Source organism: Oncorhynchus keta, unplaced genomic scaffold, assembly GCF_023373465.1.
Source record: "Oncorhynchus keta strain PuntledgeMale-10-30-2019 unplaced genomic scaffold, Oket_V2 Un_contig_24352_pilon_pilon, whole genome shotgun sequence".
Lineage (NCBI taxonomy): Eukaryota > Metazoa > Chordata > Actinopteri > Salmoniformes > Salmonidae > Oncorhynchus > Oncorhynchus keta.
This window is the reverse complement of record NW_026283855.1, coordinates 80,736-95,000: the sequence shown is the minus strand read 5'-3', so window position 1 is coordinate 95,000 and position 14,265 is coordinate 80,736. Positions and strand designations below refer to the sequence as shown.

Genomic DNA, 14,265 nt, shown 5'->3' with positions numbered 1-14,265 from the left:
TCAGAATTCTTCCTCAACCAGCTCGAGCCTCACACTTCCCACCGGACCCCCATCACCCTACCCTTACCAGGGGGACATATGAACAGCACAGAGGGTTTACCACCCCGGACCTCCACACAGGGAGCCATGTGATACCCCCTTGCGCTGCTGAATTTCCCCAAATCAGTGCTCTGAATCGGGATTGAAACCAAGGATTGTATCCCCCCTGCCAGAAACCCCCTCCTGGGTTTGTGGATCTTCTCTAGCTGCAAGAGGAGGAAGGGAAGGGAGGGACTGCTAGGTCTCTGCATACCCGGCTGGGAGACACTCTTTTCTGGGCAAGTGTGGGGTGTGTGCCCCCCTTGGGCTGGAGGCCAGCGCTCCAGCACCATGGATTACCTACCTGGGATTGTACTGTTGCTGCTGTTCTGCGGGGCGGTGGTGCCGGGGCAGGGGAGCCCAAGCACAGCGTCCCCAGGTTAAAGCTCTCCTACAGGGGTAAGTGTGAATGTTCTCTCTCCCCCCTGCCTCCCTGGTTCTTTCTCTGGTTCTGCTACAGCCGCCAGCATGGCTCCAGGAGAAATTATGTGTGCTGTCTGAGTTACTCTTCCTCTTTGTGTGCACTCTCTCCTTTCTTTATTTATTTCTTTCTTTCTTTGCCTCTCACTCTTCGGTGTATCTTCCTCTCTGTCTGTTCATCTATCTACTTATCTCTTTTCTCAACAATTTCTCTTCAATTCTCTCAATCTTTTCTCTCTCTCTCTCTCCCTCTCTCTCTCTCTCTCTCTCTCTCTCTCTCTCTCTCTCTCTCTCTCTCTCTCTCTCTCTCTCTCTCTCTCTCTCTCTCTCTCTCTCGCTCTCTCCCTCTCTCTCTCTCTCCTGCTTCCCCTCTCTCTTTTTTTCTCTCTCTCCCACTTAGAATAATGATTTCTCCTTAGCCTTAGATTGTATTCTCCTTACGGTCAGATTGTTTCCATATGTGGACAGGGGACTTGGTTAAATGTATGTATTGGCCCTCGCATTTATTTTCCCCGTCCACTGTCCCCTTCAGAACTACCGCTGCACTGCCGTGAAACACATAAATACACACACACACACACACACACACACACACACACACACACACACACACACACACACACACACACACACACACACACACACACACACACACACACACACACACACACACACACACACACACACACACACACACACACACACAATGTACGCATAGACACGAACGGACATGCAAATTCTGAACACACACACTTTACGGGGTTAATCCGGTCTCCCTAGTTCTCATTAACCCCAAAATCGATTTACCAGCTATTCTCCAAAGTCAACAAGTACTTCTGCTTCTGCTTAGGAGAAGGTCTGCATGCACACACACACATCGTACTGTTTTACCAGATATACTGCATATGGAAAAGATATGCCCTGGATTCAGAGGGTTGTTCAGGGCACAGCGCTACAGAATATTCATGACCGACATGATGTCTCTATGATATAGAATAAGGTCCGCTATGGACTCCACCCAGGTGAGTGTATCACTCATCAGTCACACATCTGGCTGGGCTCCTGTGAGTCAACATGTTATTCTGCCTTCCCTCTGTGTTATTTTGAGGTAGAAGACTGTGGAGAGACCTCAGAGCCGGCTCTCTCCTTTCTCTCTCACACCCTAGACTAAATCAAGCTCTTTGTAATGGCAGACCTTTCATCTCGGGACTAAAATAAACCACAGACATTTTTGGCATATTTTGGGACGTTTCGTTTAATGTCGGTCGTCTGAGAGGCGAGCTGTTGCGGTTCCTTGTCCAAAACATGACCAAAAGTACATGGCTAGAGAGCTGTGTGGTATCTCCGTTTTCTCTCCCTCTCCTTTTCTCTCTCTCTCACCGCCCTCTCTCTCTCTCTCTTCGTCTCCTTTAAAAAAATATACATTCCTAAAATTGACAAATATGGGCAATTTGTCCTTTTTCAGGCTGGGAATAAGGTTAGGTTGTTGAGGAAAAGAGTGCTTCTGGTTTAGAGAGGTGTTACTGCTTTGAAATGAGTGTCACATTAATTTTATTCCAATGAGAGAAGTTTAGATGTAACTTGTGCACAGCAAGGCCTGTATGAACTTGACATAACGTTCTTTTTAATCAGAGAATAAATCACATTTATCAGCAGTTTTCTTAAAACAAAGTATACATTTAGCAGACGCTCTTATACAAAGCGACATACCGGCACACTTAGGGTTAAGTGCCTTGCACAAGGGCACATCAATAGATGTGTAATGTAATTCACTTAGTTGGCTCTGGGATTCAAACCAGTGACTTTTCAGTTACTGGCCCAACACTCAACCACTGGGCTACCGTTATATGGCTCTACAGGATGTATACATGCTCTTATTAGTGGAGTGTCCTGTAACACCCTGCTCTGTCTCTAGGGGGCACTATGTTGAAGATGTTTCTCTGTGCAGTCAAGTCAAGTAGTGTGCTGTAAAAACCGCCGTAAAACTCAGATCCACCTGCACCGCCACCGCGTCACATCTTTCCGAGGTAACAATCTACACCAGGAATAGCCCAGAGGCATCATGGGAAAATGTGTTTCGCTTCATTGAAACGGTTCCCAAGATTGAGCCATCTGTCAGTTGACTAGAACAGCAATACTGGTCTTCTCTGATCTCCCTCACTTGTTTTTCTGACAGGACGCCATGTTGCTGTCTGACAAGGGAGGAAAGATGTGTCATTGATGAAAGGTGTCATTAGGTGATACGAAGCTGAACTGCATTGTATACAGTGGGTGATTGAAATGTGTAGTCAGACCAACCAAAGCACATCAAAGCTGTCGCTCTGTCTGTCTTTAACGTTCTTGCTGCAGCTTGGTGTGTGTGACGACTCAACACCATCTCTCCAGTGATTTCCTCTTCAGACTGAAAGTGGCATGTGTGTATTCAGCCGGGGTGGGATGTGTCAGATCTGACACAGACACAGATAATTAGACACCTGGCTGAATGTGATGACGAGTGTGTGTGCGTGTCTGTGTGTGTGCGTGAGTGTGTTTGTGCGCAGTGTGTTTGTGAGCAGTGTGTGTGTGTGCTCTTGTGTATGCTCATACTCATGAGTGTGTGTGTGTGTGTGTGTACATGTGTTTGTCTCAGAGGTAAAGGGGTCCACAGGTGTTGGATGGCTCTCTTGATGCCTGTCGACTGAAACCTTTCTGTTCACACCCACACGTTGGCTAATGGAGAGAGGGAGAGAGGGAAGAGGGAGAGAGGGAAGAGGGAGAGAGGGAAGATGGGGAGAGGGAAAAGGGAGAGAGGGAAGAGGGAGAGAGGGAAGATGGGAAGATGGGGAAGAGGGAGAGAGGGAAAAGGGAGAGAGGGAAGAGGGAGAGAGGGAGAGAGGGAAGAGGGGGAGAGGGAGAGAGGGAGAGAGGGAAGAGGGAGTGAGGGAAGAGGGGAAGGAGGAGATGAGAGAGGGAGGGAAGCGTTGCTTTAATGAAGGGTGCTGGCAGACTTACAGTAGACTAGGCGGGAGAGAGACTGGTTGTTAAGTGTTGTACCATTCATTCTCTCTCCCTCTGTGAATCTGGCATAGCAATTAAGTCAAATAAACGACGAGGAGGAATTCTCCAGTGAAGGACAGTCAAACGAGCACAGAGTAAACATTTTCCCAGGAGAAGGATCATCCAGCGAGAGGAGAGCTCTTTCCCCAAGGAGGGACATTCAGACAAGTGCAGGACAGCAGTTTGTGTCCCCAGGAAGGACAGTCAAACAAATGCGGAATGAGCAGTTTGTGCAGGAAAATAAGAACAGAAAAACTAAAGCACATTGAGTGACCTTTCTCCTGGGAAGGCTGGCGAAGCGAGTCCAGAGTGAATGATTTCCCTGTGGGGTCAGTCAGGGAGACATTCCCAGTGAAGGATCTGTCCTCAGAAGACCAGAGTAATGATCCGAGTTAATTATTTTTTCTCTCCCGCAAGTAACTGAAGTTAAGTCTAAGTTAAGGTAATCGTTTATAGTTGATTAAATAACGTCGCTTAGATTGTCGATAGACCGCAACTAGTCCCAAGCATTGAATGGATCATGAGACAAAGCAAGTCAAAGTTAGCCAAATATGAATTCTAATGCTCAATGTCATTGAATTGATTATGCTCTAACGCAGATCAAGGTATAGGTTATTACAGCATTGTCTTTCACACAGCAGTGCAACCTGGACATACTGTACTGTATTACGGTCATCCCAGTAGTATTCAACCTGGGAAACACTGACCCCTGCAGGTTACAACAAGCACACACATTCAAGTTTCATGTTTTATTAGTCATAGACTACATTACCAAAAGTAAGTGGACATGCTCGTCAAACATCTCATTCCAAAATCATGGGCATTAATATGGAATTGGTCCTCTCCCCTCCACTCTCCTGGGAAGGCTTTCTACTAGATGTTGGAACATTGCTGTGGGGACGATTTGTCCTTGCTCGCAGTTTGCTTTCCAATTCATCCCAAAGTTGTTTGATGGGGTTGAGGTCAGGGCTCTGAGCAGGCCAGTCAAGTTCTTTCACACCGATCTCAACAAACCATTTCTGTATGGACCTTGTGCACAGGGGCATTGCAATGTTGAAACCGGAAAGGGCCTTCTCCAAACTGCCACAAAGTCGGAAGCACATAATTGTCTAGAATGTCATTGCATGCTGTAGGGTTAAGATTTCCCTTCACTCGAAGTAAGGGGCCTAGCCCAAACCATGAAAAATAGCCCCAGACCGTTATTCCTCCTGGTATTGCACATTTTAGGCTTGTGCGCGGCTGCTCAGCCATGGAAACCCATTTCATGAAGCTCCCGACAAACAGTTATTGTGCTGGCGTTGCTTCTGGAGGCAGTTTGGAACTCAGTACTGATTGTTGCAACCTAGGACAGGCAATTTTTACGTGCTTCAGCACTCGGCGGTCCCGTTCTGTGAGCTTATGTGGCCTACCACTTCGCGGCTGAGCCGTTGTTGCTCCTAGGTGTTTCCACTTCACAATAACAGCACTAACAGTTGACTGTGGCAGCTCGAACAGGGCAGAAATTTGACGAACTGACTTGTTGCAAAGGTGGCATCCTATAACAATGCCACGTTGAAAGTCACTGAGCTCTTGAGCTCTTGAGCTCTTGAATAAGGCCATTCTACTGCCAATGTTTGTCTATGGAGAGTGCATGGCTGTGTGCTCAATTTTATACACCTGTCAGCAACCAGGTGTGGATGAAATAGCCGGATTCAGCAATTTTAAGGTTTAAGAGAATGTGTGAGAGAGAGAGAAATGAGAGAAATAGAGAGAGAAATAGAGAGAGAGAGAAAAATAGAGAGAGAGAAATAGAGAGAGAAATAGAGAGAGAGAGAGAGAGAAATAGAGAGAGAAAAAGAGAGAAATAGAGAGAGAAATAGAGAGAGAAATAGAGAGAGAGAGAGAGAGAGAGAGAGAGAGAGAGAGAGAGAGAGAGAGAGAGAGAGAGAGAGAGAGAGAGAGAGAGAGAGAATGCAAGACAGACCAAGACAGTGAACGTGAGATGAACCATTGCAACATGAGAGATGGGACTCATAAAACTATTGTGATTGTAAAAAAGACACACATCTCTCGCGGAGCTTGGGGGAATATTAAAAGGCTTGTTAAACAACCTGATAGTTACTCTCCTCTGGGGTAATTACTGGGCCCTTTAACCTATTAATGAAGACCCCGGTCGTCCCGCAGTGACCTGTTTCGGATGGGTGGAACTGTAATAGAGGGAAGAGACTAGCCCGCCATCGGAATTCACTCGGAACCATTCAAAATAGACACTCTCTCTCGGCATGGAACCGCACTCCAACTCAACGCAGTCTGGAGTAGAGCTAACCCATAATAACCCCCGTCGAGTTCCACAGAGACCTCTCTCTTGCTCTCCCTCTCTCTCTGGTGGATCTGTCCATTCTGTGGGCCTCCTCTGACAGAGCGGATGTGGATAATTATAAGGTGTGCTCCCAACGCGCCGACCGACCCCTGAGACGTCTGCCTTCTCCTCCGTCTCTCCTTCCTCTCCTCCTCCCTCAGTTCAGTCGCTCTCAGGCAGCTCACAATACCACAGCCCCTAAGTACAGTTTTCAGTCAGGCTCCTCCAGTTGACTTTCTCTCCCAGTCTGCCTAGTTAGCAGGAAAGGGCAGCATGCATACCCCCCCATCCCAAACCATTCCATCCCAGGCAGAATAATGTCAGTACTCTGAGCAGACCACAACACTGGGCAACTCCCCTTACTGTGGGCCAGTTTGTATACTGCAGAATGAGTCAGCTTGTGTATAACACACAGGGTTGCACAATGACATGATGGCTTTGGAGAACAAACAGTCATTAATCAAAGCATTTAACGATCTGTGTAATACCCGAGCTTGTTTTATAGTGCTGCTTGAACATTTGTGACGGGGCTACAGATGTTGTATCTTAATCCTGCAGCAACAGGAAATGTGTAGATTATAATTAATGGACATTTTTGTAGGGGGTTGATTAGAAGTCTTTTTAAACCTTGAATACACTACAGATGCTACAGACCATTTTGTGAGAAGACGGATTTTCGGGATGTATCATGGTCTGACAAACACTGCTCTAGCTGTGTCACCTTTCACTGCAGATGTGGAAGTGTATCTCTAGCTTAAAGTGACGGATGTTACGGGTATTTGTTCACGGGGTGTCCGTGGCGGCGCGGACATCAACGTTAGGGTTAAAGCAAGTGGGGAAAACTGACTGGGAGAGATTGAATATGTCCATAAACCCCTCCAGCCTGCTGGTCTGCACACGTCTGTGCCGGTAGCCTTGCAAGGGTTAACATGCTTGTATGTCACAGACACAATGTGTGGCTTGTGTTTTAGGCACTTTTCCACTTCAGTTCTGTTCCTTATTTGGAATGGAACGTTTTCATATTTGTGTTGAGAAATGTGTGCTCTTTAGAGTTACGTTGACATTCACAAGCTGTGGTTTGGTGTTGATGAGTTTTGGTCAAGTTCAGTGCATCTCCCAATATGTTTATTTAGCCGAGGCAGAGCATACAATCCCCAAAGCAGATTCCATGTACAACTTTCATTGTCAACTACAGAGAAGATGACTGAGTTTGGAGCGTTTTTATGGCATCTTTCTTTTTACAGGAAGTCAATGCTGAGACCAAGGTCTCTTCTGATGACGTACCGGTCTAGCACAACAAATCACATCCAAATACAATATACACATTAAAATACACATTATTATACACAGCAAATCACATCAAAATACAAAATAAACACATTAAAATACACATTATTATACACAACAAATCACATCAAAATACAATATACACATTAAAATACACATTATTATACACAACAAATCACATCAAAATACAATATACACATTAAAATACACATTATTATACACAACAAATCACATCAAAATACAATATACACATTAAAATACACATTATTATACACAGCAAATCACATCAAAATACAATATACACATTAAAATACACATTATTATACACAACAAATCACATCAAAATACAATATACACATTAAAATACACATTATTATACACAACAAATCACATCAAAATACAATATACACATTAAAATACACATTATTATACACAGCAATACACATCAGAATACAATATACACATTAAAATACACATTATTATACACAACAATACACATCAAAATACAATATACACATTAAAATACACATTATTATACACAGCAATACACATCAGAATACAATATACACATTAAAATACACATTATTATACACAACAAATCACATCAAAATACAATATACACATTAAAATACACAATACAATATACAATATACACATTAAAATACACATTATTATACACAACAAATCACATCAAAATACAATATACACATTAAAATACACATTATTATACACAACAAATCACATTAAAATACAATATACACATTAAAATACACATTATTATACACAATAAATCACATCAAAATACAATATACACATTAAAATACACATTATTATACACAACAAATCACATCAAAATACAATATACACATTAAAATACACATTATTATACACAACCATACACATCAGAATACAATATACACATTAAAATAAACATTATTATACACAACCATACACATCAGAATACAATATACACATTAAAATACACATTATTATACACAACCATACACATCAGAATACAATATACACATTAAAATACACATTATTATACACAGCAATACACATCAAAATAATTTTTTAAAATTAAAATACTCATTATCTTACACAACAATACATGAAAAGCAAAACACAATCATAAAAGACACATTCTTCAGTAAAAAGGTCCCTTAACTGCCATCTGAAATGTCCTAAACAGAGGCACCTATTCGTCCAATATGAAAGTGCATTGGAGATCATTCCACACGTAAGGCAGATATACCCAACTCAGTGGAGATCGAAGGAGTTAGCCATCCCTGAGACCGGGTATCTCATAGGTATATAAGTTAACAGTTAAGTATGGTACGGCGGAAGTTCATCCTTATAGAATGGATGTATACTTGTCATTTTGACTATGGTTACGGTGAGGACATTGGGTCCAGTGTGTGACAGGGATGACTCCTGTGTTTTATGTATAGAGGGTTTGGTTACTGAGTAGACATTGCATTGCAGCAGTGTGTGTGGATCAGACCCAGCTGCTAAGGCTCGTCAGTCAGCCACAAGGAGCGCCACTCCAGGGTCATGTTTCACCCAGGCTAACGTCTCTATGGTGTGCATGTGTGGTGCATGTGTAAAAGTCTCTGTTTGTCTGTCTGTGTGTGTGCATGGATGTGTGTGTGACTGGATGTGCTGACTCTCTGTCAGTCTGTCAGTCTGTCTCTCTGTCAGTCCGTCTCTCTGTCAGGCTGTCTCTCTGTCAGTCTGTCAGTTTGTCTCTCTATCAGTCTGTCTCTTTGTCAGTCTGTCTCTCTGTCAGTCTGTCAGTCTGTCTCTCTGTCAGTCTCTCTGTCAGTCTGTCAGTCTGTCTCTCTGTCAGTCTGTCTCTCTGTCAGTCTGTCTCTCTGTCAGTCTGTCAGTCTGTCTCTCTGTCAGTCTGTCTCACTGTCAGTCTCTCTGTCAGTCTGTCTCTCTGTCAGTCTGTCAGTCTGTCAGTCTGTCTCTCTGTCAGTCTTCGGTCTGTCTCTCTGTCAGTCTGTCTCTCTGTCACTCTGTCAGTCTGTCTGTTCCTCTGTCAGTCTGTCAGTCTGTCTCTCTGTCAGTCTGTCTCTCTGTAAGTCTGTCTCTCTGTCTCACTGTCTCTCTGTCAGTCTGTCTATCTGTCAGTCTGTCTCTCTGTCAGTCTGTCCCTCTGTCTCAGTCAGTTCATCTATGTGTTTGTGTCAGCCTTTTGTGTATATGTTCATTGTTGGAGCGTGAGACTCTTGGTCTAATCTCTAACTCTTTGGTAAGCCTTAGTAATGTTGAACATTATGCTTGACTAAAGACATACCATACTAACAGTGGAGGGCAACAGACACGACCTCACCAACCACCGCTGTCTTTCAAAATCCAATCCATCAGTGGGTCTAATGATCCACCAATCTTTCCCTTTCAGCAAAGCTTAGTGGCTGTGTTTGTGTGTGGTTTTGCAACTTCCTGCCTGTGTGTGTGTGTGTGTGTGTGTGTGTGTGTGTGTGTGTGTGTGTGTGTGTGTGTGTGTGTGTGTGTGTGTGTGTGTGTGTGTGTGTGTGTGTGTGTGTGTGTGTGTGTGTGTGTGTGTGTGTGTGTGTGTGACAACAATGACCCGTGGGGTAACATGATTTCATCATGCATGAGAAAAGGGACATGACCCGCAGTGGGGTCAGGATCATTTAGTCTGCATGAAAGGGCATTCTGCAGTCACGGGGATTTGGGGTTGAACCTGCAGTCACGGGGATTTGGGGTTGAACCGTTTCTGCAGTCACGGGGATTTGGGGTTGAACCGTTTCTGCAGTCAAGGGGGGTTTAAGGGTTGAACTGTTTCTGCAGTCACGGGGGATTTGGGGTTGAACCGTTTCTGCAGTCACGGGGGATTTGGGGTTGAACCGTTTCTGCAGTCACGGGGGTTTAAGGGTTGAACCGTTTCTGCAGTCAAGGGGGGTTTAGGGGTTGAACCGTTTCTGCAGTCACGGGGGTTTAAGGGTTGAACCGTTTCTGCAGTCAAGGGGGTTTAAGGGTTGAACCGTTTCTGCAGTCAAGGGGGTTTAAGGGTTGAACCGTTTCTGCAGTCACAGGGGGTTTAAGGGTTGAACCGTTTCTGCAGTCACGGGGGGTTTAAGGGTTGAACCGTTTCTGTTGTCATGGGCTGGTTAAACTACTCTCTGTGGTCTACTCCCAGTGTCAGGAGGAGAATCCAACTAAGTAAATGGTTCCACATATGATCCTTCTCCCCTCTCAGTTTCTCCCCCTCTCAGTTTCTCTCCCTCTCAGTTTCTCTCAGTTTCTCTCAGTTTCTCCCCCTCTCAGTTTCTCCCCCTCTCAGTTTCTCTCACTCTCAGTTTCTCCCCCTCTGCAGTCACAGGGGTTTAAGGTTTCTCTCACTTCTGCAGTTTCTTTCAGTTTGAACTCAGTTTCCCCCCTCTCAGTTTCTCCCCCTCTCAGGGGTTTCTTTGAACCGTTTCTCTCAGTTTCTCCCCTCTCAGTTTCTCCCCCTCTGTTGTCAGTTTCTCTACCCCTCTGTGGTTTCTCCCCCTCTCAGTTTCTCTCAGTTTCTCTCAGTCTCAGTTTCTTTCAGTTTCTCTCAGTTTCTCCCCCTCTCAGTTTCTCTCACTCTCAGTTTCTCTCACTCTCAGTTTCTCCCCCTCTCAGTTTCTCCCACTCTCAGTTTCTCTCACTCTCAGTTTCTCCCCCTCTCAGTTTCTCTCAGTTTCTCCCCCTCTCAGTTTCTCCCCCTCTCAGTTTCTCCCCCTCTCAGTTTCTCTCCCTCTCAGTTTCTCTCACTCTCAGTTTCTCCCCCTCTCAGTTTCTCTCACTCTCAGTTTCTCCCCCTCTCAGTTTCTCTCACTCTCAGTTTCTCCCCCTCTCAGTTTCTCCCCCTCTCAGTTTCTCCCCCTCTCAGTTTCTCTCACTTTCTCTCAGTTTCTCTCAGTTTCTCCCCCTCTAACTTTCTCTCTCACTTTCTCTCTCTCACTTTCTCTCTCTCACTTTCTCTCTCTCTCTCTCTCTCTCAGTCTCTCTCAGTTTCTCTCCCTCTCTTTCTCTCAGTTTCTCCCCCTCTCTTTCTCTCAGTTTCTCCTCTTTCTCTCTCCTTTCTCTCTCTCTCTCAGTTTCTCTCTCTCTCTCTTTCCTCTCTCAGTTTCTCTCTCTCTCTCACTTTCTCTCTCACTTTCTCTCTCTCTCTCTCTCTCTCTCTCTCTCTCTCTCTCTCTCTCTCTCTCTCTCTCTCTCTCGTTCCCTCTTTCTCTCCCACTGCAGCTCAAAGAAAAACAGAAATGTCATGCGGTTACTCAGAAATATATTATTTCGCCCAAGAAAGATGAGTATCACTGTAAGCTGAAATTCTATCCATTCTTAGCCCACTCATATAAAGAGTTTGTGGTTGGGGATGTCTTGTTAGGGTGGCTGATTCATATCCTATAGTGGGTTGAGTTGACCTACGCACATCGTGTTAGAAAGTAAAGCATGAGTTGTAGATACAGATGAAGTCGGAAGTTTACATACACCTTTGCCAAAAACATTTAAACTCAGTTTTTCACAATTCCTGTCTTAGTTCAGTTGGGATCACCACTTTATTGTAAGAATGTGAAATGTCAGAATAATATCAGAGAGAATGATTTATTTCAGCTTTTATTTCTTTCATCACATTCCCAGTGGGTCAGAAGTTTACATACACTCAATTAGTATTTGGTAGCATTGCCTTTAAATTGTTTAACTTGGGTCAAACTTTTCAGGTAGCCTTCCACAAGCTTCCCACAATAAGTTTGGTTATTTTTGGCCCATTCCTCCTGACAGAGCTGGTGTAACTGAGTCAGGTTTGTAGACCTTCTTGCTTGCACACACTTTTTCAGTTCTGCCCACAGATTTTCTATAGGATGAGGTCAGGGCTTTGTCAGGGCCACTCCAATACCCCGCCTTTGTTGTCCATTTTACCACAACTTTGGAAGTATGCTTGGGGTCATTGTCCATTTGGAAGACCCATTTGTGACCAAGCTTTAACTTCCTGACTGGTGTCTTGAGATGTGTTCAAGCCTCCCCCTTTTCCTCCAAAGATAACAATGGTCATTATGGCCAAACAGTTCTATTTTTGTTTCATCAGACCAGAGGACATTGTTCCCATGTGTAGTTGCATATGGATATAGATACTTGTGTACCTGTTTCCTCCAGCATCTTCACAAGGTCCTTTGCTGCTGTTCTGGGATCGATTTGCACTTTTCGCACCAAAGTACATTCATCCCTAGGAGACAGAACGCGTCTCCTTCCTGAGTGGTATGATGGCTGTGTGGTCCCATGGTGTTTATACTTGCGTACTATTGTTTATACAGATGAACGTGATACCTTCAGGCATTTGGAAATTGCACCCAAGGATGAACCAGACTTGTGGAGGTCTACATTTTTTTCTGAGGTCTTGACTGAATTCTTTTGATTTTCCCATGATGTCAAGCAAAGAGACACTGAGTTTGAAGATAGGCCTTGAAATACATCCGCAGGTAAACCTCCAATTGACTCAAATTATGTCAATTAGCCTATCAGAAGCTTCGAAAGCCATGACATAATTTACATACACAACTTAGTGTATGTAAACGTCTAACCCACTAGAATTGTGATACAGTGAGTTATAAGTGAAATAATCTGTCTGTAAACAATTTTTGGAAAAATGACTTGTGTCATGCACAAAGTAGATGTCCTAACCAACTTGCCAAAACTATAGTTTGTTAACAAGAAATTTGTGGAGCAGTTGAAAACCAAGTTTTAATGACTCCAACCTAAGTGTATGTAAACTTCAGACTTCAACTGCAGATACCGATGAACATACTGTTTGTAGCTACTGTAGGAGAGGGGCAACAAACATGGAGTGAACATTCACTTTATGTGCATCACAAAGGATGGTTACTCTCTAAGGAATAGTTACCACTATGGAGAAATCATAAAGGATGGTTACTCTCTAAGGAATAGTTACCACTATGGAGAAATCATAAAGGATGGTTACTCTCTAAGGAATAGTTACCACTATGGAGAAATCATAAAGGATGGTTACTCTCTAAGGAATAGTTACCACTATGGAGAAATCATAAAGCACTCTCTAAGGAATAGCTACCACTTGGAGAAATCATAAAGGATGGTTACTCTCTAAGGAATAGTTAGCACTATGGATAAATCATAAAGGATGGTTACTCTCTAAGGAATAGTTACCACTATGGAGAAATCATAAAGGATGGTTACTCTCTAAGGAATAGTTACCACTATGGAGAAATCATAAAGGATGGTTACTCTCTAAGGAATAGCTACCACTATGGATAAATCATAAAGGATGGTTACTTTGGAATAGCTAACTATGGAGAAATCATAAAGGATGGTTACTCTCTAAGGAATAGCTACCACTATGGATAAATCATAAAGGATGGTTACTCTCTAAGGAATAGCTACCACTATGGAGAAATCATAAAGGATGGTTACTCTCTAAGGAATAGTTACCACTATGGATAAATCATGGATGGTTACTCTCTAAGGAATAGCTACCACTATGGAGAAATCATAAAGGATGTTACTCTCTACAATAGCTACCACTATGGAGAAATCATAAAGGATGGTTACTCTCTAGCTACCACTATGGAAAATCATAAAGGATGGTTACTCTCTAAGGAATAGCTACCACTATGGAGAAATCATAAAGGATGGTTACTCTCTAAGGAATAGTTACCACTATGGATAAATCATAAAGGATGGTTACTCTCTAAGGAATAGTTACCACTATGGAGAAATCATAAAGGATGGTTACTCTCTAAGGAATAGTTACCACTATGGATAAATCATAAAGGATGGTTACTCTCTAAGGAATAGTTACCACTATGGAGAAATCATAAAGGATGGTTACTCTCTAAGGAATAGTTACCACTATGGAGAAATCATAAAGGATGGTTACTCTCTAAGGAATAGCTACCACTATGGATAAATCATAAAGGATGGTTACTCTCTAAGGAATAGCTACCACTATGGAGAAATCATAAAGGATGATACTCTCTAAGGAATAGTTACCACTATGGATAAATCATAAAGGATGGTTACTCTCTAAGGAATAGCTACCACTATGGAGAAATCATAAAGGATGGTTACTCTCT

The 14,265-nt window shown here is 43.3% G+C and overlaps 1 protein-coding gene across 1 annotated transcript in view; it reads left to right on the top strand.

Annotated features, from left to right (window-relative positions):
• LOC127922030 (semaphorin-3aa-like) overlaps positions 1-14,265 on the top strand; it is a 79,648-nt gene that overhangs the window by 169 nt on the left and 65,214 nt on the right. The window contains 1 exon segment of the mRNA XM_052505608.1: positions 1-477. This exon segment is cut by the window's left edge and continues 169 nt beyond it. The gene's annotated coding sequence lies outside the window, so the exon portion shown is untranslated.